Raw genomic sequence first — 7,500 nt, forward strand, 5'->3', positions numbered from 1 at the left:
GCAGAAAAGTTCCTGAAAATGAGTAAAAGAAAATACAGAAGGACCAGTTATTTATGATTTTATTTAATGTATTCCCTGCTCAGATTCACACACATATTGCAGCAGTCCTTCAGTTTTTCTAAGCCCAGCAAAAGACTCAGAGAGTTGTGCATCAAACTAGGTTTTTCATGATACCCTTAAAGCCAGGAACTTTTCAGCCACCCCTCGAACACATAAAAAGTAAAATCTATTTGCCAATATAAATTAGCCGTCCTGGTTAGGACGATGTTACTACCTCTTTTTTAACCCCAGGAAAACATCTTTTCCAGCTGGCTACCGATGCACAACAGCATCCTTATACCTCGAACATGGGAGCTAATATTCCTGCTCAGCCATAAATGGTACCTGTGCAGGTAGTCAGCTGGAAAAGATGTCTTCCTGGGGCTAAAAAAAAGGTAGTAACATCGTCCTAATCAGGACTGCCAATTTATGTTGGCAAATAGACATTACTCTGTAGTACCATTACTACTTACTTCTCACTCAGAGATTTAAAACTAAACATTTTCCTTTTTATCTCTCTCTCTCTCTCTCTCTCTCTCTCTCTCTCTATATATATATATATATATATATATATATATATATATATATATATATATATATATATATATATATATATATATATATACATATATATATATATATATATATATATATATATATATATAATAATATTAGGGACAAAATCCAAAATTACAGGTAAAATCTCAATTAAAATCAATTTATAAAAAATTAAAATTAAATTGAGCTTTATAGCTCAATGTTTTTTACTTTACTTTATATTATACTCATTTATTGTGCTTTTAATTATTATTTTTTCTATATGTGATAGTGGATTTTCATCGATGAGTTCTTGAGACTTGGTTATTTTCCCTAAAACTATATATATATATATATATACATTTTTCACATTTTTCTATCAATATTCTCTTCAAATCCCCAGCATCGTCCATCTCCCACTTATCAATACCATAAACAAATCTCTCTCACTCCTTACAATCCCAATCATTTTCTGTTTTCTCCAATCAGTCTCTATACATCGTTCCTTTTAACATGCTACATCTCTATTGTTTGGCACCATCTTTCTTCTTTCAAACTACTCCTTCTACTTGCATTTAGCTTTCTTTGGTTGGTTTCTGTGAAAATTTTTCCTGTTATTACACTGTCTGCTTGCAAGAGTGTCTGGTTTATTTGCAGGTTGGCTGATGGCTATTTTCTCTCTTTTTTTTCTTTCTCTCTGCTCTCAAGTTCCTATCACCTATTTGTCCACAAAACACACCTGTCTTCAAAGTGACTTCTCTCTTTGGAACAACTATGAGCACAGTCTCAGCTCCATCATTCATATTCAAGTAGAAATGGGATATATGTATGTGTGTGTATATATATATATATATATATATATATATATATATATATTGTGTATTTTCATACACTGTTTTTAACACTGTTTTTAACAATTTCACCTTAATATGACAATCAGTATGTAACACTACAAAGTTCATACAAAGCTTTATACTTTAAATATATGTTATCATCAAAGAATGTATATATGCATTTTAATACTCAGACTGTTTTTTAACATTTTTTATTATTCTCAAAGACTTTTGATAATCTTTTTCTAAAAAAGTGAAACCGGTTAAGTAAATAAATATTTTTTAAAAATAAGTGCATTTTCAAACCTTCTTTCATATATATATATATATATATATATATAAAACAAATAATAAATGAGTATATGCATATATACGTACAAGTATGTGCATACCTACAGCTACCTGTATATATATAGGTGCATATCTGGGTACAGGACATTGCAAACAAAACGTAGACAAAAAAATAATAATAACTAGAGTACAGAAAACACACAGGCCACATAGAGAACATTTTCCTTCATCAGCTGCCACCATTCTAACACAGGCGTCTCGAAGAGTTAGGGCAGATATATATATATATAATGTTTGTGTGTGTGTGTTTGTGTAAGTGTGTGTGTGTGTGTGCATAGATTATTTATACAATATCAAACTTTAGATTTAAAACATCTAATTCATATTACCTAACAGTTTCATGTTATAAATAAAAATCTTCAAGTGTGGAGAAGTAAATTAGCAGTCATCAGACACAAATGAATAGATAAGTATAGCATAGAGACAATTTTTTTTCTGTTTATGTTATTGGGGGCCTAAAGCCACTAAATCTAAAACATTAGAAAATGCATTGGACAACAAAACGTAGGGGTGGGAGGCATGTAAAAGAAAGGAGCAAATTTTGTGGCAGCAGATAAACAACATTGTTGCTCCCTAAATGCAATGGTTAATTTATGGATTATAATATAAAATAGTTAAAAGTTATAAATAATGAAAAATTAAAATGATAAAAAGCAGTGTGTGCTAAAACAAACTGGGTATTGCCTAGTATTAGCAATGCTGCTTGGCAATATTTGAAGGCAGGAGCAGTGACAACATGGGCTAAAATTTTAGGGATCTACAGACTACAGGTGATAAAGAAAATGTTTTGGATTACAGGCTGTATGTAATATACATGTATGCATACATATATACATATATGCATACTAATATATGTGTGCATGTATGTGTACACACATGCATATATATGAACATTTACATATGTGTGCGTGTGTGTGCGTGTATACACATGCATATATATATACATTTATACATGTGTGTGTGTGTATATATGTATGTATGTATGTACACATACATATATATGTACATTTATACACACAAATATATATATAAACATATATATATATGTATACATATATATGTATATGTGTATACATATATATATGTGGGTGTATATATATGTATGTATGCAAATATATGCATGTGTGTGTGTGTATGTGTGTGTATGTCTGTACATGTATAACTATCTATCCATCTATATAGATGCATATATGCATGGGAGTGCATGTGTTTCGTATGTCTGTGTCTTGTGTAGCGGGTTGTTTTTACATATATGTACCATCTGATACTTAGATATACAATTCAATACTTCTATGTATGCATGCACGTATCCAAAATCATGAATACACACACAAAACACACACATACAGACACACACTGACACACATTCACTAACACACAGATGCATACACACACACACACACACACACATATACAAACACACACTAATACAAACACGCATACACACACACATACTTGTATGTGTGCTTGCATACATGAGAGCAATTATATTGTATTGTTCTGTTATAAAATTTATATTATGATATCAGAGTGGTGTTCTGGCATTTGTCACTCATTACAGAACTTGTTGATCTGCATAAGATGTGAATTATGTCTTGCTTATCAGGATATCTATGTGGGGTTAGCATCCATCCCTAGCTATCTGGTTATATGCACAAAACTACAGTAAAAGTAATTAAATAAATATCAACTATTTATACAACATGCTCTGCTTGTTTATATTGAGTACGTTTTGTGTATGCATTTAAGCATGTGTTAGTAGTCATACAAGTTCTACATAATACAAAGTCAGTCAGACTGTGAGCATCTATGTGGCTGCACATCCAGCTAGAAGCAGCAGGTGTATCAGCTTCAAAATCACATTAAACTGTGTATATATACGTTTTTTTATTATCAATAATCTGCAAGAAGTACAAGGTGACTCAAGGGCTGAGAGTTTTATACTCTGGAACATATTAAAGTCCCATGAGTCACAAATACACATCATGAACATGTTTGTTTGTGTGTGTGTGTGTGTGTGTGTGTGTGTGTGTGTGTGTGTGTGTGTATGTGTGTATACATATATATATATATATATATATATATATGCCTATATTTATAGGTATATGTGTGTATGTATGCGTGTGTGTGTGTATATATATATATATATATATATATATATATATATATATATATATAGATAGATAGATAGATAGATAGATAGATAGATAGATAGATGGATGGATGGATGGATGGACAGATAGGTAGAAGGATAGATAGATATAGATATATGCATATGTATATATATATATATATATATATATATATATATATATATATATATATATATGGGAGGGGGACTAGTCAGTTACAACAAACTCCAGCATTTCACTGGTACTTAACATATCGACCGTTATCGATCCTGAAAGGATTAAAGGCAAAGTCGACTTCAGTGGGATTTGAACACAGAACGTAAAGAGAGATGAAATACCACTAATGATTTTGCCCAGCCTGTTCACTATTTTGCCAGCTTGCCGCCTTAATAATGATGATAATAATAATGATAATAATAATAATAATAATAATAATAATAATAATAATAATAATAATAATAATGATGATGATGATGATGATGTTTATTATTATGATCCTTTCTACTATAGGCACAAGGCCTGAAATTTGTGGGTTGGGGGACTAGTCGATTACATTGACCCCAGTGTGTCACTGGTACTTAATTTATTAAGCCCGAAAAGATGAAAATCAAAGTCAACCTAGGTGGAATTTGAACTCAGAACAATAGTGACAGGTGAAATACTGCTAAGTATTTCACCTGGCACGCTAACTATTCTACCAGTTCACCACCTTGATAATTATAATTATGATGATAACAACAACAATAATAATAATAATAATAATGATAATATTGAAAAAACATTGACTCTAAGAAAACTATTACTAATCTCAACCAATAAAAAACATATAAATATGTAATATAAACATTGCTAAAGAAAAAAAAAACTTGAGTAATATGAACAATATCACCAAGTGTTACATTGGCAATGTAGATGACAAGTAACAAGCTACATCAACAACATTAGCAACATCAAATAAACCTACTTGGAAAGATTTGGGGCGGGAGAGCTCACTATTTTGTTCGCAGTAAGTGGAGATGGATTGAGGTGGACAATGGACAAAGTTATCAGTTGTGAGAACAACAGTCATGGTGAAGATCATAATGATGATGCTGATGCTGATGATGATGATGGGAAAACAGATGGACGAATGGAAATGACAATGATGATGGTGATGATGATTATAGTGAAGGTTCAGTTGATGCGAGTGATGATGCTGGTGGTAATGAGGATGATCCTGACAGCAACAACATGATGATGATGACGATAACGCTGACAGTGACATCGTTGATGACAATGATGGTGATAACAATGAAAAATGATGATGATGATGTGAAATTGATGCTGATGATAGTGCTGATGATGATGATGATGATGATGATGATGATCGCAATGATGATGGTGGTAATGGTGCTGATGATGACAGCAACAACGATGATGATGGTGATGATGACGATGATGACAGCGCCACCACCGATGACGATGATGATGATGATGATGAAGATGATGGTAATGATGATGATGATGTTGATGATGATGACGATGATGATGACGATTCCAGTGATGATGACGATAATGATGGTGGCAGCGAGGGTGATGATGACAACGACAATATCAACAACAATGATAAAAACGAGGTGTGTGATTACGATGATAATAACGATAACAAAACAATGACGACGACGACGACGACGACAAGAATAAACAACACTCCAACCTGCCTGAGCGTGGGAACCTTCTTTTCGGTGGGAAAATTTGTTTGTGCCTAACTTTTAGTACTGCAGGCTGTTGAAAGGAATGTGATCTACGAGCATATGCAGTCAGAGATGCATGAAGAAAAACATGCAAGCATTGAAATGCTATTTAATACATGGATGCATGTGTTTTGATATAATAATGCATGTTCATAAGCACAGATTTAGCTATATGTGTACATAACAACGGGTGCACCTGTCATATTGTATTCTAACTGATGTGTTTTTTTTCCCTATCTTAGCGCGTTACACATGTATATATTTCTGTGTGCACGTGTTGTTTTATACGTAGGTGTGTGTGTGAGAGGGATATTGCATTGTAAGTGTCTTCGTGTGTGTGTGTGTGTGTGTGTGTGCATGCATATGTGTGTATGTAGTTGTAACTATGTGTTTGTGCTTCCCAGTGTAGTTTGTTTTCATCGGCTATAAGAGCATTTATATGTGCTTGTGTATGAGTGCATCTAAATATTACATTAAGCACAACTTGCTGCCATAAATATATATATATATATATATATATATGTATATCTAGTTATCTATCTATCAATATCTATACACACACATGTACACATGCATAATCACATAAATGTACAAGTATATATACATATATATATATATATATATATATATATATATATATATATATACACATGTATGTATATATATATACATATGTATGCATATATATATATATATATATATATATATATATATTAAATATTATTACAAATTTGGGATTTTACCATATATATATATGTGTGTGTGTGTACATATATACATATATATATATTTATGTATCTATATAAGCACACACGCACACACACATATATGCATTTCCATATAATTATAAATGTATATGTATGTATTTATCCAGTATATGTGCATATAATCCTCCTCATCATCATGTATGTATACATACCTATATATATATATATATATATATATATATATATATATATATATATATATATATATATATATATTATGATTGACCGTTGACTGAACACTATTCAATTTTTTTCTCCGTGTTTTTCTCCTTGTCTCCGTATTCTTTCTGTTGAAGAGCGTAGCTCGAAACGTCAAAGACTTTCCGTATTCCCGAGCGTCATACTAATATATACTTTTGTTATTTACACCACCTGTCCTCGTCTGTTGTTATTTTTTGTATATTCTCCCATATATATATATATATATATATATATATATATATACATACATATATATATATATATACATACATATATATACATACATATATATATATATATATATATATATATATAAATATATATATATATATATATACATATATATACATATATATACATATACATATATATATATACACACACAAACACACACACAGATGAACATACATATATACATATTTATATACTTATACACACACACATACACATAAACATGTATACACACATGCTCATACACACGCATGTGTGCATTGAAGCACACATATAGATAGGATTACATGATATTTGTCAGTATACAAATATCCGATTGTGTGTGTGTGACTGAAATACTTTTATCTGTATAAAATTCTTTGTTGGCAAACATACTTTCACAGTTAAATGCATATATATATATATATATATATATATATATATATGTGAATCTGAGATATATATCTGAGATTATTTGTCTTCACATCTAATAACAAAGCATGTAGCACACTTCATCAACACCAACCACAATACTTTTAGATACAATACTCTTTTACTCCTTTACTTGTTACAGTCATTTGACTGCGGCCATGCTGGAGCACCGCCTTTAGTAGAGCAAATCGACCCTGGGACTTATTCTTTGTAAGCCTGGTACTTATTCTATCGATCTGTTTTGCCGAACCGCTAAGTGACGGGG

The 7,500-nt window shown here is 31.2% G+C and overlaps 1 protein-coding gene across 6 annotated transcripts in view; it reads right to left on the minus strand.

Annotated features, from left to right (window-relative positions):
* Positions 1-7,500, minus strand: part of LOC106879393 (protocadherin gamma-A4) — a 318,370-nt gene that overhangs the window by 35,294 nt on the left and 275,576 nt on the right. Inside the window, exon 1 of one of the 6 annotated variants that reach the window (XM_052973099.2) lies at positions 5,589-6,027. The exons of the other annotated variants lie outside the window; for them this stretch is intronic. The gene's annotated coding sequence lies outside the window, so the exon portion shown is untranslated. Of the gene's footprint in view, positions 1-5,588; positions 6,028-7,500 lie in introns of those variants that run through there. 6 annotated transcript variants of the gene reach the window in all.

The sequence above is a fragment of the Octopus bimaculoides genome, chromosome 14 (genome assembly GCF_046866305.1).
Source record: "Octopus bimaculoides isolate indiv1 chromosome 14, ASM4686630v1, whole genome shotgun sequence".
Taxonomy (NCBI): Eukaryota; Metazoa; Mollusca; class Cephalopoda; order Octopoda; family Octopodidae; genus Octopus; species Octopus bimaculoides.